The 27,374-nt window shown below is 34.0% G+C and overlaps 1 protein-coding gene across 3 annotated transcripts in view; it reads right to left on the reverse strand.

Annotated features, from left to right (window-relative positions):
* The window catches only part of SEMA3A (semaphorin 3A), a 446,388-nt gene that overhangs the window by 290,966 nt on the left and 128,048 nt on the right, over window positions 1-27,374 (reverse strand). For all 3 annotated transcript variants that reach the window (XM_042916651.1, XM_042916638.1, XM_042916644.1), the window contains exon 2: window positions 23,848-23,931. The gene's annotated coding sequence lies outside the window, so the exon portion shown is untranslated. The remainder of the gene's footprint in view (window positions 1-23,847; window positions 23,932-27,374) is intronic.

The raw sequence follows: 27,374 nt of genomic DNA on the forward strand, positions 1-27,374 counted from the left end.
AAAAGGCAGAATTCAAGGAAATTGCCAGAATTCAGAGAGAGGCAACTTTTGAAATCCTCTTCCACCCTCCCCTGCCCCAGAACCCACATTCTTTAATGCTGTGCTCCACTGTCTTAGGATCCTGTTTTGCATACAACTTTTTAAATTTTATTTTATTATTTTTTTTAATGCTTGTTTTTGAGAGAAAGAGTGCAAGTGGCAGGGGCACAGAGAGAGGGAGACACAGAATCCAAAGCAGGCTCCAGGCTCTGAGTTGTCATCCCAGAACCCTATGGACGCTTGAACCCATGAACCATGAGATCATGACCTGAGCTGAAGTCAGCCGCTTAACCGACTGAGCTACCCAGGAGCCCCAGTATACAACTTTTTAAATGCAAGGAACTACATGTGCACCATTTCAGAATGCACTAATAATGTATTTCCAAGGATATTAGTATATGATGCCATTCATACAATCAGTAACATATATCCAATGTCTAAACAAATATATGATATTTTGTATCTATATATATAAGGTTTTTAGAAAATATATTTATTTTCTATAACACAGTCATTCACAGAGCAAAGAAGTTCCTTAAGTGCTTAACTCAGTACATACTGCAATTAATGGGATAATTCAGCTTAAAAAATGAGCAGCCTTGATTACATACCAGGCACCACCCTAGGTGCTACTCCATCTCAGTTCTCACGATTCATTATTTTTTAATCTTTCAGTGAAAAGAAAAACTCAGTAAAGTTTTTACTACTCTACTTTAGTATACATAACTACACTTGCCATGGTCTCTTAATATTTCATGCCAAATCATCTAGAGCCCTAGAATCATAACGTCCTTAAAGCTTAAAAAATCATCTATTTTGGTTTCCCAATATACCATTATATCTCTTTTCCTTCACTATTCTCTTATCATTCTAAAATCCATTCTACCAAAGAGATCACTCCAAAAGTGCTCCTCTTCCATCAGGCCTGAGTTCTTAATGTCCTTCACTGCTTTTTCCCAGCCTATCTGGTTTCTGAAAATCCATCACCTACTCTATATGTTGTTGTTATTAATGACATAGGGAAGCTGTGTGGTGTCATTTTAGACGGGCTTCATTTCTGCTGTTTTTCTGCTAGGCTTTACTTACCTGTGTTCTATATTTTACCTTGCATCTGAGTAAAAACCAAAAAAGTTATGTTTCCACCCCAAGGTGGAAGCATGGAAGTTCAAAGTTCATCATTCTCTGCGTTTTGTCCTAGGACCCCAAGCCCCTGACAACATTTAAGAAGAGCCAGATTCCAAATATGTTCTAGGATATTGGTTTCAAACAAACCCCTGCTGATTCGGGCATCAATACCCCTACCTCCCATGGCTTATAAAATAACATCTACTGGGGCCCCTGGGTGGCTCAGTCAGCTGGGCGTCCAACTTCGGCTCAGGTCATGATCTCACTGTCCATGAGTTCGAGTCCCATGTTGGGCTCTGTGCTGACAGCTCGGAGCCTGGAGCCTGCTTCGGATTCTGTTTCTCCCTCTCTTTCTCTGTCCCTCACCCGTTCATGCTCTGTCTCTGTCTCAAAATAAATAAGCATTTAAAAAACATAAAAAAATAAATAAATAAATAACATCTACTACTCACCTACCACTCACCTTTGATTGGACCCTACCCTGGATTCCTGAAGGAAGATGTATACTGGACCCTTTTCCAATATAAACCCTGAATCCCAAGAGATGGTGAGACTCATTCTCCTTTCCTTTGTGAGTCTCCCAGAAACTCCATCTGCTACACTCTGTCACTCATGCTATTCAATAAACTTTGCTTTCACGTTCTCTGGCTAGCTTTTGATTTCTGCCCTGCTTCAAATTTCTTGGCTGGTGCTGTGGGACCCCCCTCTGGGTCCTTGGACCTGGCATGTCTGTATTACTAAGGTCATTTTTTTAGGAACAGTCCATTTGATTCAAATGTGAATTTTTTTTTTCATTTTTCGATAATTTCAAAACAGCCTATTTTTGAGAAGGCTTTCTGATTAGAAGATTATGAGAAACTGTCATCCCAGATACCTTTCCAACAGAAGCTTTTGTCAAATAATGCAAATCTTAACCTTACTTAATTTTTACAATTTCTTCAGTTTGTTTATTTTAGTCCTCATTTATGCATCCATATACCTTTAAAAGCAGGCCCAACACAATTTGTTTTTCAGATTTATGGTTATGCATATTAAGTGGAAGCAAGTTTAGAAAAACTTGCACCTTCAGTATTCTGTCCAATGTGACATTGTGTAAACTCCTAGACCGAGTACTTCAGATGTTCTTCTTTTGGAACAGATTTGCCATAATACCTGCAGTTTCAGCTTGTGCCTTTTGGTTTGTTATGCATGGAGAGTTCTTATAAGACGGTGACGGTGAGGATTGAACTTGATTATTTCGATTAATTTTATTAACTCATGACAATACACAGAAATGATAATGATGATCAATGTGGGGTTTAGAAAAATTGGAATGGAAGAAAAACTTCCCTTCCATATTCCAGTATCTTTCTTTGAGAATCATCACTTCCTCCATACAAAAACACAACGTAAAGTTTTAGTTTCCTATACTTCAGGCAACAGATGCTTCCATCTTTATCATTTTTAAAATTTACTGTCAAAATTTGTATTTTGATATACACTAGAGTGTATATGTCAAATGCATATGTAATGCATTATAAATTAATACATAATAGTATATATTAATATGTATATAGAATAATAAAATAATATAAATATACAAGCTCAAGTAACCTCAGAGAAGAGCTATCCTTTGTAATAACTTCAAGAGAGCTCACTCTATTGTTGGAGGTTTCTATAAGCTAAAAAGTTATTCTTTATCTTTCTTTAGATTGTTTCTAAGGAACATAGAGCATTCTGATTACTCTCTGGTGGATTCACTCAGCCAACTTAGTCTTCCTTTATGTGATAGCCTCGAATTGCCTCTTTTTCCCAATTCTCTCAGTGACTTTTTTTTTTTCCAAAAGGCATGACAAGTCCCCTCACCATGGAAACAGTTCTCTTCTGAATTAAGTCCTTTTTAAAAACGTAATTATTCATATGAAGTCTGAACATAATTCTCCGCAAGTATTAAATGGAACTTATAGCATCCTTGCTACATGAACTAAACTTCTTCAAGGTAATAGGCTTAGTCCACTAGTAATATTTCAATTATTTCATTAATGAAATTAACATTCAACTGCAGTTGAGGTAAAATGTCCTTTCTTGAAAGGATATTGCATGAGCAAATTGAGGAATAATTTAGAAAAAGAAGCCCCTTACTTTGCCCCTAAAATCTTAAACAGTTTGTTTTTCTAATCATTTTATTGTATTCTTTTTCTCCAGAATAGGTCAGGCAGCTGACTGAAATGCAATGCTGCTGATAAATTTGTTATTAACTATAGACACATCATCTGTCTTAGATAAAAACAAAAGACTTCAAAGGTTTTAGACCAGATACCAGATACTGTTCAGACTAGTGCCAAAGAATTAATCATAAATTATTCTTGATAAATTCCTTTCCTTGTGTTGCATTACCCTGGAGTATTGTTCCTACCACCCCATTACATACCATGTATTTAAAAAAAACACACAATAAATATTTTCAGATAAATAAAATTATTTACATATTAAATATTATTTGTTTAAAGTATAAAATGTTATTTATCTGTTTATACTATGCAGATTTGCAATTCGAATTATTTTACCTTCCCTTAATAATATACTTATTGTTCCTATACATAATATTTGCAAACAACCAGTGAAGAAATCCAGGGAGGATAAGAATCTAAGGATTATTGGCAGAGTCCCTAAAATTCAAATTTTGTTGTAAATTCATTTGACTGAATTTCTTTTCATTCTTCTTTGCCAACTAATTTGCATGGCCTATGACAAAAGCTAAAAGACTTAAACAAATAGTTAACGCTAGCTCGCACATTTTAAGGTGAAATACTTAATCTTTAAAACATCGAACATGTCCAACTTAGAATTTGTATAACCATGTCCTTTCTTTTTTTTTTTTTTTTTTTTTTTTTTTTTTTAATTTTTTTTTTTTCAACGTTTTTTATTTATTTTTGGGACAGAGAGAGACAGAGCATGAACGGGGGAGGGGCAGAGAGAGAGGGAGACACAGAATCGGAAACAGGCTCCAGGCTCCGAGCCATCAGCCCAGAGCCGGACGCGGGGCTCGAACTCACGGACCGCGAGATCGTGACCTGGCTGAAGTCGGACGCTTAACCGACTGCGCCACCCAGGCGCCCCTAACCATGTCCTTTCAAGCTACGAAGGCAGGTAGTCTTATGCTATAAAATTTTAAACGTAATAATGTGCCATCCAGACATATAATAGAGGATCGTTTCCTTCTCATAAGTTGTTTAGTCTTTATTTGTTACTGGGCTGGCATTAGTGACTTGTGACACTGGTCATTCCTTCCTTTGAAAAGTGCAAAGCTTCTTAGAGAGAAAAGCCTCTCGTCCATTCTAATTCCCTAAAGAGTTTAGTCCTTTGGGCAAAATAATCGTGTGGAGCACCTGTGGTGTGAGTGCTAAAGAAATATCAGGCAGAATCCAGCCACAGCTGTGCTGTAATCACTGAAGTGTGCCCAGTGCATAATGGCACATTAGGTAGGCATTGATCTCTGCCAGTTTATGAGGTCTCTTACAGAATTAGGCAGACTTTTTCACTAAAACCCATGGAGCAGAAATTGCTACTTCTAAGCTAATCCATTTTCAAATTACTATCCAATTGTGACTGATGACCTCACTACAAATCCGCTTATCTACCTCTAACCACTCAACGAGCAAAGGAAAATCAATCGTTATTTCCCTTTATTTTAAACTCATTGCAGAAAAACTCTTCTTGCCATTCTTAGTCACCTTTCGTGCCACTGCAGCTGTGAAGATAAGCATGATAAATGTTAAATGCTGCCTAATTGTCAGTGCTTATTTGGAAGGTAAAATGGGAAAGGAAAATATGCTTGGTATGATACATGGCTTAAGATATGATTTAAAAATTGCTGCAATAAATTATGGCTAATTTCATGAATTTATTTTAGATAATTTAGTCAGATTGTGATATACTGATGCCTTATTAAAAAAAATCCATCACTACAACATGCAACTATTTCTTATTGAAAACCCTGGGTCTAGTTTAATCACCGAGTAGATAAAATTTCAAACATTTATGAGAAGACCTGCTATTCTGAAAATGAAAGCAATGCTCAATAGTTTACTTAATTGAAGGCATTATAATGTAAAAATATGTAGGAGGCAGAAAACACACAAATTAGAATCAACCAAATCTATTCCTAATTTCTCCTCAGCAAACTTTATCACAGAAGGTAACATTAGTGACTTTATGATCCACAAAATGCGGTGGTTACAAGAACGTGTAAATGAAAAACAGTACAAAAGTGATAATGACTTGTATCTCTTTATATTAGAAAACTAGAATTAGCCGTAACATTCAAAGTCCTTTAGACGTACTTTGAAAGTCAGTGTTTAGTGTATATTTTGTGTTATTTATACTGTGAAAAATATTCTGCCTAGTTCTCTGAAAGTATTTCATGTGGACCAACCAGTAGAGCCCTAATTGGTGACTACATTAATGTATGTACGGGAATGTTGATTTACATATTTCTTGAAGCAAATTATATACAAGTAGTAATTTGAAAACAGTTCTAGCGAAATTGTGGAACTGTCTGTTTACGAATGCTTTGGACAAAGCAGTCGTTACAAAAATCTGAGCCTTGGCAGGGTGATGGATGAGGCAGAGAAATAATTATTTCCATGTCTATAATTAAAGCACATATTTTTGAATGTTTCCATCTCAAACATAATCAGAATTCAAACATCTGGACCAGTCACTGCTGTGAAGCCTCATCCTAGCCGTATTATCCGTAGTGTCGCATGCCATGGATTGACATGATTCAGAGCTAAGTTAGCAGCACTTGGGTTTCTTCAAAGAATATCTTCTCAAAGGGGCTGGAGCTGCTTTCTCACAGTTGCATGTTGATTTAGGTAAGCATGTCAGGGCTCCCTTCTGAACATCGATCAATGGTGTTTCTTATATTTGGCATATGGACCAGGGCAAGTCATTTGTAAAATAAGAAAATACTACCTACTCCAATCTACCAACTAGTAGGAGAGATAAAAGATAGCAAATTAATTCACAAATTAAGGGAAAAAGAAAACTAACAATTCTATTTTGGCTTAAAATATCTTTTTTTTAAGTATATTTATTTATTATGAGAGAGAAAGAAAGAGAGTGTGAGTGGGGGAGGGGCAAAGAGAGTGGGAGAAAGAGAATATGAAGCAAGCTCTGCACTGTCATCACAGAACCCATCGCGGGGGCTCAATACCACAAACTGTTAGGTCATGATCTGAGCTGACATCCAGGCTTAACCGAATAAGCCATTAGGCGCCTATAGCTTAAAATATCTTAATTTCAAGAGTAAATAATATTATCAGTTTTACTTGTACAAATGCATGAGGAAAAGCTACAGGTCTACAACCTACAAACAACTAATAACCCAAAAAACATTTCAAGTGCATTCATCTCATTATTTTCCAGAATATCTCTATATTTTATGATAATTAATATTTGGAAAACAAAATGGATGTGTGTTCACTTCAACTAGTAGAAATATAAGAAGCTATGTAAGGGGAAAAAGTAAAATCGAATTCCTTGTATTAACTCTCTTCCTCATGCCCCAGGTTTCTGACGTCAAGAGTAGCTTCTTCCATATCTGTATTCACATTGACGAAAACATATATACCTAAATATCATACACACTGAGTTTTATGCTATGTTTTTAAAACAAAACAAAACAAAACAAACACTATCACAATATAAGCATTGCCTCGCAAAACAAAGTGTCTTTTCATGAAACAAACATTATGAACAGCCTCCAGCCAAATGCAAAGATCTAACCCGTGCTGTTAAATATGTAATATTTAATAGTAAGGATTAAAGCCACATTATTTTTCCCCAATGGTGAACATTTAGATACTCCTGGAAGGGTTTTTACTCTTGTCCTTTTTAATTTGTCTTATTTTTTTAGTTAGTTGTTATTTTATTAAAATACAGTTGACCCTTAAACAACACAGATTTGAAGTATGTGGGTCCACTCATACACAAACTTTATTTCAATAAATATAGGATGACAAATGTATTTTCTTCTCCTTAGGATTTTCTTAACATTTTCCTTTCTCTGGTCTATTTTACTGTAAAAGTACATTATACAATATATAAAACATACAAAATATTTGTTAACTGACTATGTTATTGGCTTGTAGGTTAACAGTAGGCTATTAAAAGTTATTTTGGAGAGAGTCAAAAATTATATGTGAATATTTAACTTCTGCATTGTTCAAAGGTCAACTGTATATGTGTGTATCTTTTAGTAGATATTTTTTGATTAGTTTTCATAAACTCACGGCCATTTGGATTCCCTCCAGCAATGAGTGTGTGTTCCTGGCACCCTAGAAAACATTGATTAGGTTTCCTCTTTTTGATTTTCACCAACCTGATGGAAGAAAACTGTTAACTCATTACTGATGTGGTTGGCAGTTCCCTAATAGTAAGCTTCACCATCCTTTCATATGTTTGCTGTCTGTTATAGCTTGGTCTGTTGTAATTTCCTATTTATGTGTTTTGGCCAGTTTTATATTAGGTTATTTGTCTATATTTATCACCATAATTAAATAAATTAAATTCCTATATTCTTCTCGTGGGAATTATGGGAAGGCTAAGTGAAGACTGAGAAGTGGGCCCTATGCCATCTTAGCACTTACCATACTTTATTGAACATTTTACTATATTGCTCCCATGATGACATTCCTGTGATTGCAGGGCATTTATTTTTATTCCTCTTTTCCAAAAATTTATCTTAATACCTGGAATACTCTAAATATTCAGGAAATGAATGTTAAACCGGTAAAATAGTGACAAAAGTACAACTTCAATCAAACTGGATACTTTAGGGAAGGAATCACATCTTTTATTCATGTGTTTCTAACACAAAGCTGTTTAGAGAATTCCTCTGAATTAATTGGCTGCACAATCTGTTTTTTCCTAGCTTTTGTGAGATATAATTGACATATAACATTGTGTAAGTTTAAGGTGTATACCATGATGGTTTGATACGTGTGTGTATTACTAAACGATTACCACAATAAGGTGAGTTAACACATCTATCACCATATATAATTAACATTTGTGTGTTTGTGTGTGTGTGTGTGTGTTGAACATTTGAGATCTACTTTCTTAGCAACTTTTAAGTATAGAATACAGTACTGTTAACTCTGGTCACCCTGCTATACATTAGATCCCTAGAACCTATTTATCTTATAACTAGAACTTTTTTTTTTTTTTTTTTTTTTTTAGCGTTTATTTATTTTTGAGACAGAGACAAAGCATGAAGGGGGGGTGGTGGTCAGAGAGAGGGAGACACAGAATCTGAAACAGGCTCCAGGCTCTGAGCTGTCAGCACAGAGCCCGGCGCGGGGCTCAAACTCACAGACCGCGAGATCATGACCTGGGCCGAAGTCAGCCGCTTAACCGACTGAGCCACCCAGGTGCCCCAAGAACTTTGTATTCTTTAACCAAAATCTCTCCATTTCCCCACCCTCAAGGTCATTCTACTGTGTTTCAGCTTTTTTTTGATTCCACACATAAGTGAGATCATACAGTACTTGTCTTTCCCTGACTTATCTCACTTTTGGTTGCTCACTCTTGTAACCCTTTTCCCTACCTTTACAATTCCTCCCTGGGGCTAAGAACACTTCATCTTCAAAGTTTACATCTGTGAGTGAAGAATGCTAGAGGCCCTTTTCTTCTCACTGCTGCCTGTAGGACCTATGTATAATATACATTTTGTGATGTTAAGTTTTCTTAGCTTCCTTACTTTTAGTATTATGTTCATTCTATCCAAACTTGGCAACTGAGGATTGTGTGGAATTTCAACTAACACATCTCAGATGTGCATGATCTCAGCCTGTGGGATATGAAAGGATTTAATTTACAAGGCACCTCCATCTAGCTTCAGAGTCTAGACTAGCAATTGGTCTAGAATACTTCTACAAGACAATGGTCTCTTGATCCAAAATAGACATTAATAAAAATGCTGACAGTATCATTTTGTTGTTAAATGAGTGACATTAGGTTTGTTGTTTTAGTTGGATATTCTTGTACTAAGTCACCAGGCTATAGAGGTAAAGATATACTTCATTCACAAAATATGGAAGCTATAATTTATTTTTTGCTTAAGGCAAAACTTTAAAATAAAATACAAACTTAAAGGCGGGAAATAACTGAAATGAAGCCCACATGTATGCAGTAGAAAAAGTGTCTTTATAGCTTTCAAAAGTTTGATTTCTATACCTATGCTTTCTATTGACTCTGTTTACTTAGGACAAATCATTTTGCCTTTTCTCATTTCTTTCATTCTTATACCTAAATGAATTGTGCAGAATGATCTTTAAAATCTCTTCCTGATCTAACTTTGCTCCCTTTGGTAAAACAAAACAACTAGTAAGTAAGTAAATTTTAATTATGTCCTCTGATACGCAATCCAAAGTTGTAAACTATACATATAATTATATAGCTATATAACTATAAATACATATAGCTTACATATACACACATATGTGTATATACACACATACATATATATATCGTTTACAACATCTTGGTTGTACTTAACTCTTAGTTATATTCAAGGATTTTCATTATGATTTTGACAATAAGTCAAACAATACATTGAGGATAATTTTGCAAAAGGTTGTGATATGATAACCATTACCCATGGTTAGATTTGATAACTCAAACTTGTCCATAAATGCACAACTCAAAGTTACTTTGATAGTTAATATTCTCATATCTCGTTGGAAGTGGCAAGAAGCCATGAAAACAATTAAATAAAATATGTATTATTTAAATGTAAGCTCAACTAATCAAATGAGCAGTAATGATAACTGTGACAAGTACTATAAAATATGAAAGCTTTTTTTGTGAAAGTAATACTGAGCTGAGACACGAAGGTTTATACAGACTTAGTGAGATGAACAATGAGAGTGAAATTAGGCATTTTGGCAGACCAACTGATAACAACCATTTTATGTAGTTTCTTCAAAATGGCCACCTCAACATGTGTACCCTCTTTTTAGATTATGAATTCAAGCAACACACTGATCTCCTAGTTTGGAAATTGGTTAAGATTCATAATTAAGGATGGATATGTTTTGCGTATTATCTAGTAATAAAAAATCTCTGTCCATTTGGTCTCATTGTTTCCTTACCAGCCGAATCTATGGCAGACTAGCAGTCAATATAGTGAGTTATAGTAGCCATTGTTCAGAAAAACTTCCTGATTGCTTAATGGAAATTTGGGGTAGTTTCAAACAACTATAGAACTATAATAGATTTTTCTACTGATGTGAACAAGTACATTCTACATATCCCTGAAATCCTTAATTATTATATATCCTTTCATTTTATTCATCTTTGAATCTCCACACCTCTCTTGATAGTTTTCTAATCAATATCCAAGGAGCATGTAGCATTGTGAGAAGAACTCTGTAAGATGTTAGGTGAAAAGTTGTTTAAATGTTATTTTTTAAAATACTTACACTAAATCCCCCATCCCCTGCAAATAAATCAAAGCATGGCAATATGACAACACATTGACAGCATTAACATAACTTTAAGTCATATCAGTTTTGATGCACTATTCAATAAGATGGCTCTCTGAATACCATTTGGTACTCTTTATTGAGATTTTTAAAAAAATACTTTGGAAAGTACTTATTAAAATGTAGACTGTTAGGAAATTTTATCTGAATTCATGCTCTTCTTATTAAAAAATAATTCTATGATTTGGTCTGATTTTTTTTAACTTCACCTTTTTAGAAACAAAAGAAAATTGTGTTTAGCAAAGAAAGCCCAAACAAACTTGTAACCACATATTTAGAATGATATGGGATAAATTTTTGTAGTGTAGATTACAATAACTTGTTCCAGAAATTCCATTTATAATAAGTAATCTACATGGATCTATGTACAACAGTCTACAAGTGCAGTTAAACTCTGCTTGTTTTTGCTTATTTCTTCACCTTTTGTTATTTTCAGTTCTGGTTAATTGCTATTGGCTATAGTTTCACTGAAGAAGAGTGGAATGAGACGGATTCCACAGCAACTGTCTCAGACCTCAGGCAAATCCCTGATGACTATGGGTAGCACTTCCAGACATAAGTTATTTCAAAGTCCAGTTGTGGCCCAATAGGGATATAATTTTGATGAAACCCAGATGAGCTGCAACTATATTTCAGTCTATACTGCCACTTAAATTATAGTCAATTATCTATGGTAATAGGAGAACAAAAATAACATGAGCAATGAAATCCACATATAATCTCAAAGCATCATTTTAGCCAATAATTTCCAATTCTTCCTTTATAAGACCACTTAGTAAAAATTGTTACCATGTATTTGAATGGATAGATGTGAGTTTTCTTCTCTTCCTATGGTAAAGGTGCCAATAAGTCATAAAATGATCCACAAAATATGGCCACAAAGGAGGGAAGACTGATTAATCACTAATCTAGAAATCTGTTCCTGAGAAACTCAGGAGATTATTATTATTATTATTTTTTTTGCTTATCAAACCTGTGAACACACATGACCATCATCCATAATATTTAAGTTAAGTAAATCTGTTTTTAAATATCTGATTATTTGCTAAAAATATAATGTGAATTCCAATTAAATGAGAAAGATTAAATATACAAATTCACCTCTTCTCTGTACCTTAACAGCAGTAAAGATAAAACAAATGAATTATAACAACCAAACAAAAATATATTAAGCCACTAGGACCATAAGAATGATAAAAGACATCAAGGAATTTTGGGGAGAAGGAATCCACATAAGCTTATTTAACATGGTGGAGGAGAGTCAGAGAACCTCTCAGGACTAGCAAGCCCACTGATCCTGAGGAAACAGAGATCAGCACTGAATAGCATTCCTTACTAGAAAGAAAGTGGGAGGCCAGCTTTCCCCCATCCTGCACCCAAATATCAGCAATCATCAGGCACTTCCTCTCTGTCAACGATTGCAGAAACTACACAGAACTCAAGAAAGTACCCATGTCTTCCATATGTTGTTTGGTGGCCCACTGTGAAAAGACTGATTTGCTTACTGGTCAATACAAAGTGCAGTCTAATGGTCCACAAAACATCCTCTAATCCTTTCCACTCCAATCTGAGCTCATGAAGTGCTTCCAAAAATGGTTAGATACCTCACACATACACCAAGTTTCAGTCTGAATTATCTGCCTTGTGAAGAAAGCTGGAAGCACGAAGAACAACCACCACCACCATCACTACAACTACAAAACCCTAAAATCACCAATGAAAGGACTTGGAGAAAACAAGGACAATGAAGGATATGAAGAACATGCCAAAGCTATAAAGAATATTCTTCACAAATAAGAAAAGAGGTTTATTCTGTTAAAAAACAACAACAAGCAAACAGAAAATCAACAAGTAAAAGGTGGCTCTGAATGGTACATTAGACCAGATGAATCTAACACATATATTCACAATAATCCATCCCCAAACAGCAGAATACACATTATTTCAAGTACACCTGGAAGATTCTACAAAAGAAATCACATTTTAGGCCACAAAACAAGTCTCAACAAATTCAAAAAGACTGAAATCATAGCATGGTATCTTTTCTGGCCACAATGGTATAAAACTAGAACTCAATCACAAAAAAAAAAAAAAAAAAAAAAAATCTGGAGAGAACACAAATACATGGAGGTTAAATAACATGCTACTAAACAGTAAATGGGCTAACCAAAAAATCAAAGAGGAAATAACAAATACATAGGGACAAATTAAAATGAAAACACAATGTTACAAAATCTTTGGGATGCTGCAAAAGCTGTTCTAAGAGTAAACACTGTAGCAATACAGGCCTACCTCAAGAAGCAAGAACAATTTCAAACAAACAACTTAACCTTATACCTAAAGGAGCTAGAAGAAAAGGAATAACAAAGCCCAAAGTCAGCAGAATGAAGGAAATAATGAATATTAGAGGAGAAATAAGTGAAATAGAGACTAAAAAATAAAACCAAACAAACAATAGAAGAGATCAATGAAATCAGTAGCTGGTTCTTTCAAAAGATTAGCAAAATTTATAAACCATTAGCCAGATGCATGATGAGAGAGAGAGAGAGCTCAAAAAATAAAATCAGAAACTAAAGAGGAGAAATAATCACTGACACCACAGAAATACAAAAGATTTTAAGAGAATTTTATGAAAAAATGTATGCCAACAAATTGGAAACCTAGAAGAAATGAATAAATTCCTAGAGACATATAGCCTTCCAAAGTTGAATCAGGAAAGAACAGAAAATTTGAACAGACTGACTAGTAGCAATGAAATGGAATCAGTAATTTTAAAACTCCCAATAAACAAAAATCCAGAACCAGATGGCTTCACAGATGAATTCTACCAAACTTTTGAAGAACAGTTAATACTTACTCTTCTCCAACTATTCCAAAAAACAGAAGAGAAGGGAAAGCTTCAAAATTATATGAAGCCACCATTACCCTGATACCAAAACCAGATAAAAACATAACAAAGAAGAAGAAGAAGAAGAAGAAGAAGAAGAAGAAGAAGAAGAAGAAAGGAAAGAAAAGAAAAAACTATAGGCCAGTGTCTCTGATGAATAAAATGCAAAAATTCTCAACAAAATATTACCAAACCAAATCCAATAATATGTTAAAACAATCATTCGCCATGAGATCAAGTGGGATTAATCCCGGGGTACAAGGGTGATTCAACATTTGCAAACCCATCAACGTGATACATCTCATCAACAAGAGAAAGGACAAAAAATAATCACTTCAATAGATGCAGAAAAACATTTGAGAAAATACAAAATCCATTCATGATAAAAACCCTCAACAAAGTAGGTTTAGAGAGAACATACCTTAACATAATAAAGGTTACATATGAAAAACCTACAGCTCAATGGTGAAAACCTGAGCACTTTACCTTTAAGATAAGGAACAAAACAAGGCTATGCACTCTCATCACTTTTATTCAACATAGTACTGGAAGTCCTAGTCATGGCAACCAGGCAAAAACAAAGCAAAACAAAACAAAAACAAAACAAAACACAACAACAAAAAAATGAAATAAAAGGCATCCAAATTGGTGACGAAGTAAAACTTAACACTATTTGCAGATGACATAATACTATATACAGAAAACCCTAAACACTACCAAAAAAACTACAAGAACTGATGAGTGAATTCAGTCAAGTCTCAAGCTAGCAAATTAATTACGAAACCTAGCGTATTTCTATACTCTAATAATGAAGTAGCAAGAGGGGAAATTCAGAAAACAATCCCATTTACAGTTACACCAAAAAGAATAAAATGCTTAGGAATAAACTTAACCAAGGAGGTAAAAGAGCTGTATTCTAAAAATTATAAAGCACTTATGAAAGAAGTAAAGATGACACAAACAAATAGAAAGATTCTCCACGCTCATGGACTGGGAGAATCAATATTGTTAAAATGTCCACTACCTAAAGCAATCTACAGATTTAATGTAATCTCTATCATAATACATTTTGTGCATTTTTCACAGAACTAGAACAAATAATCCTAAAATTTGTATGGAACCACAAAAGACCCTGAATAACCAAAATAATCTTGAGAAAGAACAAATCTGTAGCTATCACAATCCCAGATTTCAAGGTATACTACAAATCTGTAGTAATCAAAACAGTATGGTACTGGCACAACAAATAGACACATAGTTCAATAGAAGAGAACAGAGAATCCAGAAATAAAACCATGCTATTATGGTTAATGAATCTACAACAAAGGAGGCAAGAATATACAATGGTGGAAGACAGTCTCTTCAACAAATGATACTGGGGAGAACTGCAGAGCTGCAAGCAAAACAATGTGACCGGACTCCTTTCTCATACTATACACAAAGATAAACTCAAAATGGATTAAAGACCTAAATGTTAGATTTGAAACCATAAATTTCCTAGAAGAAAAAAGGAAGTAATCTCTTTGACATCAGCTGCAGAAACATTTTTCTAGATATGTCTCCTTTGACAAAGGAAACAAAACCAAAATTTAACCATTGGGACTACGCCAAAACAAAAAAGCTTTTGGACACTGAAGAAAACCATCAATAAAACAAAAAGATAACCTACTGAATGGGAGAAGATACTTGCAAATGATGCATCCAATAAGGGGTTAATATCCAAAATTCATAGAGAACTTATACAAGTCAACACTGAAAATCAAATATTTCAATTAAAAAATGGGCAGAGGACATATATAGACATTTTTCCAAAGAAGATGTGCAGGTGGCCAACAGACAGATGAAACGATGATCAACATCAATCATCACCAAGGGAATGCAAGTCAAAACAACAATGATGTATCACTTCATACCTCACAGAATGGCTAAAATAAAAACACAAGAAATAGCAAGCTTTGGTGAAGATGTGGAGAAATCAGAACACTGGTGTACTGCTGGTGGGAATATAAATTGGTACAGCCATTGTGGAAAATAGAATGGAGTCTCCTCAAAAAATTCAAAGCAAAATTGCTACATGAACCAGCGAACCAGCACTTCCATGACTGGGTTTTTACCAAAGAAAATGAAAATTGCATTAGTTGCAATAGTCAAGATATTAAAGCAACCCAAGTATCCATCCATAGGTGAATGGGTAAGGAAGATATGGTACATATATATGGAAAGCAATATTACTCAGCCATGAAAAGGAATGGGATCTTGCCATTTGCAACAACATGGATGGATCTGGAGGGTAGAATGCTAAATGTTTAAAAATAAATCAGTCAGAGAAAGACAACTAACATGCAATTTCATTCATATATGAAATTTAAGAAACAAATAAGGAAAAAAAAAGAGAGAAACAAAAAAACAGACTCTGAAATATAGAGTACAAACTGGTGGCTGCCCGAAGGGAGGTGTGTCAGGGGAAAGGTAAAACAGAGGAAGGAGAGCATACTTATTGTGATGAGCACTGAGTAATATATAGAATTTTTGAATCATTTTATTGTACACCTGAAACCGATATAACACTGTATGCTAATTAAACTTTAATCAAAAACAAACAAACAAGACTACAGGGAAATGCAACTGAGAGCCAGAAAGGGCTCTTAGCAATTGCAATTATCATAACTGAAAGAAGTACTGAAATAGAAGGGTTGAACAAAATCGAGAAAAATTTCCACAAAAGAAAACAGCAAAAACATGACATGGAAGACTAGAAGTAAAAGAAAATTAATGGACCAATTAAAGCAGCCAAATACCAGATGTTTAGGACTAAAGTAATAGGAAGATAGAAAACTCAGGCAAGAAATATATATATATATCTCACAGATACATGTAACTATATAAATCTTGACATAAATTTCATATGTATAGATATATCTTCATCTATCTAAATTTAGATCAAACATGTAGATATATCTATATCTTTATCTATATCAAGAATATTTCCCGTAAGTGAAAGGGCAAAAGTCTTCAGATTAAAAGGGTCTGTTTAGTGTCTATTGCAATGATGACAAAATACAACAAGTCATAAAAGGCATAACATAACACTATTTCAGAGTATCAGGGATAAAAGTAGGATCCTAAAAGCTTTTCTTTTCTTGGTGGGATCGGGGCAGGGGATACATATTACAAAGGAACAGAAATCAGAATGCATTAAGTGCTCAACTGCAGCTTTAACAGATGACTTGAGAATGAATAGATACAAACATTAAGCATAAAATTGCTGCAGTGACTATTTTGATATCAGCTAAAATAGACATTTAGGCAATAGCACTACCAAAGATAAAAAGAAATGGTACCTAATGGTAAGAAGTCCAAATCATTATGAAAACATACGAAGCATAAATGTCTATGCACCTACCAAAAAACCACAAAGTCCAAGAAACAATCCGTGACAGCATTAAAGAAGAACATTAAAATTATATAACCATAACAACTAGACAAAAATAAATCAGTAAACACATAATGGATCTAAAGAACACAGTGAAGCACATATGGTGGACCTTAAAATAACACTCATGAGATTTTAAATGACTGATATCAGAGAATGTTCTCTGAACAAAGTAGGATAAAATTAAAAATCAATAATAATAAGATAGCTAAAGAAACATATACTGATTTACAGAGTCAACAAAATTCCAATACAACTTTAGGAGGCTTTTTGTATGTGTGAGGGGGAGGGCAGAGGAATTATATAGTAGAGAAAATAATCTAGAAATACCAAATAAATTTTAAAATACAGCTGAATTGATCACCTTATACAAGTCATTGATTTTAACACTTAGTGTAAATCTACAAAAATCAAGGCAATGTGTTATTGGCAAATGTAGTCATAGTCCAATGGAGACAATTAGCCCAGAGTAGTCCATTGATCTCTGAAAAAGCTTCTAACATAAGACAATGAAAAAAATGACTTTTCAACAAATAATGCTAGAACAATTAGACAACGGCATAGAAAAAAAAAAGGTTTAATCTTGACATATCTTATACTATGTATAAAAAGTGATCATAGTCAAAGTAGATCATAGTCCTTCAAAAACTAAAATAATAAAACTCTTAGAAGAAAATATTGGAGGAGTGTCTAGGTGGCTCAGCTGGTTAATCCTCTAACTCAATTTTGGCTCAGGTCATGATCTCATGGTTTCATGAGTTTCAGCCCCACGTTGGGCTCTGCACTGACAATGCAGAGACTGCTTAGGATTCTCTCCTGCTCTCTCTCTCTCTGCCCTTCCCCTGCTCACATTCCCTCTCTCCTTCTCTTTTTTAAAATAAATAAATAAACATTAAAAAAGAAAATATTGGAAAAATATTGGAGAAAACCTTACATTGGGGTAAGCAAAGGTTTCTTAGTATCCAATAGTACAAATGATTTAAAAAAAAGATATATAGCACTTCATCACTATTAACATGTTTGCTATTCAAAAGAAACTTAAGTGTATGAAAATGAAAGCCATTTTGGGGCGCCTGGGTGGCTCAGTCGGTTGAGCGTCCGACTTCGGCTCAGGTCATGATCTCATGGTTCGTGAGTTCGAGCCCTGAGTCCAGCTCTGTGCTGACAGCTCAGAGCCTGGAGCCTGCTTCGGATTCTGTGTCTTGCTCTCTCTCTGTCCCTCCCCTGCTCATGCTCTGTCTCTCTCTGTCTCAAAAATAAATAAAACATTAAAAAAAATAAAAAAAAAAAAATGAAAGCCATTGAATGGGAGAAAATATTCATGAAACATATATATCTACCAAAGGATTTGTATCCAGAATATATAAAGTGCTCTTACAACTGAAAAAAATAATAAGAAAATAAGCCAGTTAAAAAAATAGAGCAAAATAGTTCAATGCATAATTCAGAGAAGAAGATATATAGATGGCAAAAACGCAAATTAAAAGATGCTCAATATCATTGGTCAACAGGGAAATGCAAATTAAATCCCACTGAAATACCATCCCATATACATTAAAATGGCTAAAATTAAGAATGACTGACAATAAGAAATTTTGCAAGAATGCAGAGCAAGGATCAGCAAACTTCTTGTTTAAAGGGACAGAAAGTAAATATTTTAAGCTTTGAGGGCCATATGGTTTCTGTTCAAATTACTTAATTCTGCTTTTGTAGAATAAAAGCATCTCATTTGTAACAAATGAGTGCGGCTGTGTTCCAATACAACTTTATTTACAAATAAAGCTGATTTGGCTCAAGAACTATGGTTTGAAGACCTTTGATGCTGAGCAACAGGAAATTTCATATAATACTCAGGTGAATGCCAAATGGTAAAAACACTTGAAAAACTGTTTATCATTTCTTAAAAAGTTAAGTATACACTTACCAAAGACCCTGATATTCCAATTCTACATGTGTATCCAAGAGAAATGAAAACACATGTTGACACAATGACTTATACAAATGCTCATAGAAAATTAAGTCACAATAGTCAAAAGAAACAACTAACTATCCATCAACAAGTGAATGAATAAGCAAATGTAGTATACCCTCAATGGAATACTATTCAACAATAAAAAGAATTACTGATACGAACAAACATATAAATAAATGTCTAAGTCATGCAAAGTGAAAAAAATACACAAAAAATACATACTTATATGATTCCATTTATATAAAATGCAAACTAATGCATGCTATGAAAAAAGTAAAAGGTGGTAAAGAATCTTTTCAGGGTGATAGAAATATTCTGTATCTTTCTTCTGGTGGTGGTTTCATGGGTATACACCACTGTCAAAAGTCACAGAATTGAGCCTTTAAAAAAGATGACGTTTCTAATCCCTAAATTATCCATCAATAAAGTTAGTAAGGAAAAATAAATATATAGAGAGAATTTTTACCCAAAGAAACTACACATCGTACAGAGTTTAATAAAGACAAGAGTCCTGTGCAGTGTTTTTGCATTTCATATATATATCAACATACGTGTAGCCAGCCATAAAATGTCATTCCATAAGTAGGTTTGTTCCCTGAGGTAGAACACTATATATGCTTTTCTCTTATTACCCAATCTTTCTTGCTCAATTATTTTTACGCACTGACAAGCTTTTCTTTGTGGAAGAAGAGGATGTCACCTCTTTATTTTGTCTGTACGAGTATAAATTTCAGTTGAAGACAATGCTGATAAATAATGGAAACTGTCAACAGATAATCCTAAAATGAGTAAGAAAGAATGTCCAGCAAAAAGAATATCTTGCTCCCAAGATATTATGATATAAAAGAAAGAACTCTAAAATTAGAGTTTGGAGCTTGGGTTCCTGGTGTCTGTAACTTGTATTAGGTTTATCTTGGCCTTAGTTTCCTTATGTAAACAATGAAATGTTCTCTTAAATCCCTTCTGGCTCAGAAATTCTGTGGGCCTAAAACCATTTAGCATAAATTATCAAAGATGAAGAAGAAGAAGGAGAAGGGGAAGGAGAAGAAGGAAGAGAAGGAGGCCGAGAAAGAGGGGAGGAGGAGGGAGGAAGAACAGTATGATGAAGGAATTATTAGCCAGAAAAATAAATAAATGATTCAGTCTGAATCGGAGATAAAATTTGTACAAACATACAGACAATGAAATTTTTCAAAGAGGTAAGTAACATTTCCCCGCTACCCATGGCCATGCTAATTCCACTCTCACTAGATGCAGAGGAGGCTAAGCATGTGCTGGATTTTCTCAGGAGTATAGCCACACCTCAAAGCACTCCTTCTGACCCTGTGCACACTAACATCTGAGCCAAAGTGAGGAAGTGAGGGCTTGCTATGTATACAGATCACGATGGTTTCTTGTTATTAGAATTGAATGGGAGATCAGTTCTAGCATGATTCTTATATACCTGAACAACCTAATTTTTTCTCTTTGTTTTAAAAATGGCTAGAGAGTGGCACCTGGGTGGCTCAGTCAGTGACTCTTGCTATCAGCTTAGCTCATGATCCCAGGGTCCTGGGATTGAACCTCACATGGGGCTTTACAATGAGTGTGGACCTTGCTCAAGACTCTCTCTTTCTCTCTCTCTCTCTCTGCTCCTCTCCCCAGCTTGTGCACTCTCTTTCTTTCTCTCTCTAAAAAATAAAAGAATAAATGGGTAGGGAATTCTATGATAAGGAAAATATATTCTAATGCCTTAGAGACTCTTAGTGGTTAAAACACAATGAAACATCAGTATGTTGTAAGCTAAGAGACACTACTTAGAAATCAAAATTAAACAAGTTTAATTAAAAATGGATATATGTCAAAATTGTATTTCATTTGAAAAAAATGTCTATCTCTTAAATAGTGACATTTTTTAGACAACTTAAATGTTTTAAAGGGCTTCAGCTTATTTCAATTCAGCAGCAACATGCCTATATAAAAGGGTTCTTTTCTTTCTTTCAGTCACTCACTAAATAAATATTATCTATCCCTTAAACTGCTAGGAAGGGGCAGGCATACTAAGAAAAAATATTTTTAATCCTGAAAAGCTCATAATCTAGAATATAAAAATAAGACTTAAACCACAAAGCAGAACACCTTTGAAAAATAAAATAAAAATAGTTTGAAAAGTAATCAAAGGGAAAACTATACTGTACACATCAACATATAATTAAAAACTATAAAATATTGCAAAATATATGACAACTATAAGCAAGTAAAATTAGATATTGCTAGTCCCAATATATAAATGAGACAATTAAATAAGGCAAAGCAATTTTCTCAAGGCCACAAAGTGATTCAGCTTGGAAATCCAGAACTACATGAGTCTGGAGTATAATTTCATTCTATTGTCTGCGACACCTCCTTAAAAACATATCAAAGTTAGTCAATAGTCATAAAGAATGAATCTCAAGTAGAATAATAAATTATATATAATACTCTTGACATTTTTATCATTTTTTACTTCCTTTTCATCCACACATTTTCAATTTTCCTTTTTAGTTAATGTGGAATTTTATCTCATTTTCCCTTGTCCAAATTAGTACATCCTTTTCTTAACTACAGTTTCCTGTAATTGCCTTCTATTTTTTTTAAATACTTGAAATCTTTGTTATGAGCTTTACATTAAATATTTCATAATACATTTGACATGCCAATAATTCTCATTAAGTGTACTTCTGTTAAATAAAGGGAGAAGGGTGCCTGAGTGGCTCAGTGGACTGAGCATCACACTCCTAATTTACACTCAGGTCATGATCCCAGGGTCCTGAAATCGAGCCCCATGTGGCACTCCATGCTGAGCATGGAGCCTTCTTAACGTACTCTCTCCCTCTGCACCTCTCCCCTGCTTGCACTCTCTTTAAAAAATAATAATAATAAAATTAAAATTAAATTTAAAAAGGGAGAAACTAAGGGTAGAATGACCTTGTCACTGAAATGGACATCAATTAAAGAAAAAAAAAAGGAAAAGGTATCAAGTTTTCCAATTTTGGATGGCCTGATCACATTTTTCAACAAACTAATAGTTAACAGCCGCTGTTTACATTTGTATTATTCAAAGCCTAGAATTATAAGTTCAATTCTTCAAATATTTCCCTTACCTGCAGTATCTGGAAGTAAATTTCATCAGATTTCAGTCCAATTTGCTACTTTGACTTTAATAAATACTCATTAGTTGAGTATTAGTACAATTAGTACATCATTGATTGTATTCAGTCATTTAAGACTAATCCATGTAGATTGTTCACGTGTTTATAAATTAATTTCAAAAACCTGGCTTGATCTTCAAGTATACATTAAAAGGCAATAACAACAATCACACTGATGCTGTGTCTATGTATGACTTTGGCCTTCATAAATTTGGAACATATTTTAATTAGTATCCAAGAAATTTATTTTGTGAACTTTCCCTCCTTTATTGGTGCCCTATAAGGCAGTTGTAATTGGCAAAGTAGAAGGTTCTTATTTACTGAAAAATAATGTTTGATGTTTGTGCACAGGATGCACTAATAAAAAATAGCACCCAGGAAATTAGTACTGTGGAAGGCTAAAAGTTAATCTAGCCCAATAATGGATATTTATATATATGTATAGATATGTTTATATGTATGTATATATGTATATATATGTGTAGAGAATTGGGAATACAAAAGTCATATTTTTGAATCTTTACTGACATACCAGAACTAAAGATATACGATGTGTCATTTGTAAAACATTAAAAATCCATATGGACTTGATACTAACTTTATCAGCTTCAATGTACATCTCAAATCACTAAATTTTTATCTTATGTGATTAAAGGTTTGCATATGTAAGTGATGCTTCCATATAGCAATTATAATTTCCTTAAAATTCTTAAAAATCTTACTTTTCTTGATACTAATTATGACAAAGCAAGGAAAAAAGCATTTTTTTTACATTAAGTAGAAATGATCATCTAATTAAATCCCAAGGGACCAAATAAAATTGTGAGCTCCTTAGTTTAACTGAAATAAAAATAAAATTAATAAATGAATGTTATTCTACTCAAAAACCTATAAAGGAATTAATACATAGATTCTGGGTTTTTTTTATTACCATTCCTATACAGTAGTCACAGATTTTAAAGTATATGTTTTAATTCCTTTATTATTACTTGTAATGGCAATTCCTGCCAGTAGCAATATATAAAATACAATGGGATGCTTAACCTCATGCTGCTAAATTTTCCTTGTACTTACAATGAAATGAAGCTTGAGGAACATTTATAGTTAGAGGGTTAAAAAAGAGAGTAATATGTATACATTCATATTTCTAAGTGTATTTTATTTTAAGGGTAATATTTCAGTCTCACATCTTAGGTCAAAATTAAGATAGTGTAACACATTAAAAACTGACTCCTCCCTCTGTGCTTGGTATTCAAGCCTTTGAATGGATTCTAGTTGATAGTAACCATATGTGGTCCAGGAAATATAGAAGGGGTAGGCTAGCCAAAGGATCTTTCTGGATGGCAATCTGCCCACATGTCAACTATCTCTGTGCTGTGGCTCTTGTGGAACATGGCAAACACAGTCTAATTCCTGCATTATAAAGATAAAAAAAATAGTAGCGATCCATATCTTGACATATTGAAGCGGTAATGTGGCTTCCCTACAAACCTTTTTAGTTTTTGAAATGTTAGAGCAATCTCATGTATTCAAATCATTCCACAGAATAAAAATTACTTAAGTAAAAACAGAAAGTACCCTTAATTTTTAAAAATTATCCTCCAAATTATGTGTCAAAGAAATGTACTACTATACCTATATTTTCACTAGAACTTAGCATGCAATTATGTGCATATTTTAAAATCTCTTACCTCCTTCTGGAAAAATTCTTAAGTCCTGAGGTACATCTGCTCAGTCCAATTGATTATTTTCAGTACCTGGACACTTCAAGTACCCTATAAAAATAAATTCATTCTTAGAATTTCAATATAATTCAAATAATTCGTAATCAATCAATAGGTGCACCACTAAATTAAAAGTCAGTATAAAGGTCTTCAAACAACCTCAATACGTTGCATAGGAAAATATAATGTAGGAAGGAAAAAGGCATGATGGGAGGCAGACACTGAATTTGACAAACATTTCACTCAAGCTCCTCCAACCAAATTACAATTTGTAAATACTAATTGGATTTGAGGTACTTTGAAATTATTCATTATTTAGGCTCTGACTCTGATAAAGAACAACTGATATATTTGAGAATTCATTGAAATTCTAACACGCTGTATTGATTTATCCATAATGTTATGATGTCATTAACATTGTTCACTACTGACGATGAAAGGCTTACAGTGACAACCCAGCTAAGCAGTAATTTCATGGCGCTGCTAGCAAGTAACTGGATTTTACTTTAACAAAAGCTTTTTTTCCCCCTGAATAAAGAAAACATACCATACATGAAAAGTAAATAGAAATATTAAAGAACTCAATCTTTTAAAATCTGAAATAAAAACATGCTTTGAATAATTTTACGTTACTAAAACAAATTCTTTGTCAGTACTCATACACTATTTAACATTTGAATAAATTATGAAAATAATTTAGAAAACAAAATAAAGATAATTCATATCTGGGCCAGAGACTTAAAAATATCCCAACGGAGAAAATACACAATTTGGTGAAAACAAGACAGAATATGTAGTAGAGATTCATTGGCGAAGTACTAATGTTATTAAACAATTTTAATCTTATTTAAGTCAACAGAAACTACAGTAATATAGACTCTGAAGTAGCATTTCTCTCATTATGTCCAATCCTGTTTTTTTACTGTGCCTTTTTGAGAAATATAGAATATTTCTAGATTACTATATTTATGAGAAACATAGACTACATTATCCTATATGTATTCACACATGTTTTTATTGGATCCCTTACTACCTGATAGAATTATAGAAAACTTCTAGAGTTGATTTAAGCAAAGAATTTATGCTAGGTATACAAGTAAATAAACAGATAATCTATTACCCCGAGTGTATATGCAAAAACTGAAACTCAAGTGTCAATACCATGTTCCACATTCCTTGGATACGTTTATCACATGATAGTGAAAGTATTTCATGACAGTGATAGAGTGGAAAACAAGATCTTTGGGGGAGAGAAGTCAAGTAACTGAGAGACTAGTGTTTTTGAAGTCTACAAGCATATTGAAATTACCATATTGTAAGACAAGAAAGGCGTTGGAAAGAGAGACAGTAAATTAAAGCTAAAATCTTAACAGAAGAGAGGAAGTGATCAGAGATTGGTAAAAGACTTCTTAAAGAGGAGTAGCAGCTAGTATCTGCTAATGTCATGACATCACAGGCAGTTTTGGGGAGGAGGGAAGAGACAGTTTTGGAAGTGACACTGAAGAGCAAGAGAACATTACTTCACCTCCATCTCAGTGATTTAAGTGGTGTGGTAGGGAAATAGCCATCTCTTGGAGGCTGGCACGAGAAGCAGGGTCATCAAAGAAGAACCAGGTTTCATTTAGAAAGAAGATAAGGGGAAATTACATAAAAGTAGTGAAGATAAAGGGGCTTGTTGGTGAGTTCCAGAGAGCATGGTGAAAGGGTATCAGGAGACAGAGAGGAATCGTGATGAAGATTAGTGACTTGAGAACCAGGAATGCCTGGCAAGTTCTGGGTTCCTTTTAGCCACGGACATAAAATGAGAGAGCAGGCATGAGAAATCAAATCCTGATTTTTCCCGAGAGAGCATAGAGATGAGGCTGCGAGTGTCAAAAGGGGCAGGGGGATGATTGTGAGGTCTTGTCAGGAGTGTTCTGGGCTTCAGGGTAACTATTTGACACTTGAGGAGAGTGCTCTCTGACCCAGCTAAGGATGTGTGAATTCTTCTTGACTTCTGATGGACATCTTTAGACCAGCACAGGGACTTTGTCCCTTGACTCGCAACAGTGATGGCCTGTAGAGGAGGAACATACACCACGTGTGGGCTTCCTTTTGACTTACATAGGAAGCATCCTATGGCTAGTCTAGATGTCAACTTACTCTAAACATATTGACAATCTCTCATGCCCTTCTGGTGATGGCCTCATTTCTATCATGTGGTTGAATCTCCCGTATATGAAGACCTAAAGGCCTGCGGAGGGACGAACAGAATACTTCAGCATTCTGATCTCTTTCTGACTTTGGCTGTTGGAAGCCTAAAGAAAGAGAAGTTTTATTCCAAATATAAGGGCTTCCATTTTTTTACATTTGAATTTTCTTTAACTTGATGTTATCAATGTTCTATTTCATGAACAGCTTCATAGACTTTAACTGATCTAATTGTTCATAACCCACATAGATATGTAAGATTAATTCATTAAATGTTTTATTATTTACTAGGTGCCAGGCACAATTTTAGGCAGCATTAACTACTAACTGATGTGCCTGGCCTTGAGACACTTAAATTTTATACAATCCATAAATCATATAATATACAAATTCATTATATAATGTAAGGCGATGGTAGGTGCTATAAAATAAGAGGATTGAAGGTGGCTGAGTATCAATTCACTTGGGAAAGTCAGGGAAGTCCTCTCTGAGTTGGTGACATTCTACCTGAAGTCTGAAGGAAGAAAGTATGTGGATATCTCAGGAAAGCATATTCGAGACCAAAGGAACAATAGATACAAAGGCTTAGGCAAGCAAGACTGCACATAGATGGTTCCAGAAATAGCAATAAAATCAGTGAGTAATAAGTAAGGAAGAAATGATAAGAGGAAGGTGGAGAAGCAAAATATAATATGGTTATAACTTTAAACAAATTTGAACTGATAAGAAAATATACTACAAACATCGATAAAATGTAGGCCATGAATATAGTTCTCTAGTTAACAATAAAACTGATCGAAACAAAATACTGCAAAAAAAAATGCTGTGGATAATTGAATTAAAAAAGCTTACTTACACAATGGAAGTTTTACTACTTCATTTATCTCTAAAGAAAATTGATCAAATGGAACCATCAAGTTGGAAAAACAAATTAACACTTGGAATATTGGTTAATTCAATAATTATAACTATGATTAAAATATACTTGTTTGACAGAATGAGAATATGCACCTTCTTTGATAATGTAGAGAACATTCTGGCACAGAGGAGTTTTTGCATCTATCGTTGGGAACACTATATGAGCCAAGTAGCCACCTGCAGATACAAAATGTCTGATCCAACCTGACAGTTCTTTTCTCCAATTTACACCACATAATTTTCAACAGAAAAATCTGTCAAAAGAGGTTCCATTAGTGTCAGGTAAAGATTCCTAACCAGTATACTTTTAACTTGTTCTAAAATGATAGTAACAAGTGAATCTTAAATGGGAAACTCCTATTGCAAATAAAATGTAAGTCTTTATC

This window comes from Panthera leo, chromosome A2 (genome assembly GCF_018350215.1).
Source record: "Panthera leo isolate Ple1 chromosome A2, P.leo_Ple1_pat1.1, whole genome shotgun sequence".
Lineage (NCBI taxonomy): Eukaryota > Metazoa > Chordata > Mammalia > Carnivora > Felidae > Panthera > Panthera leo.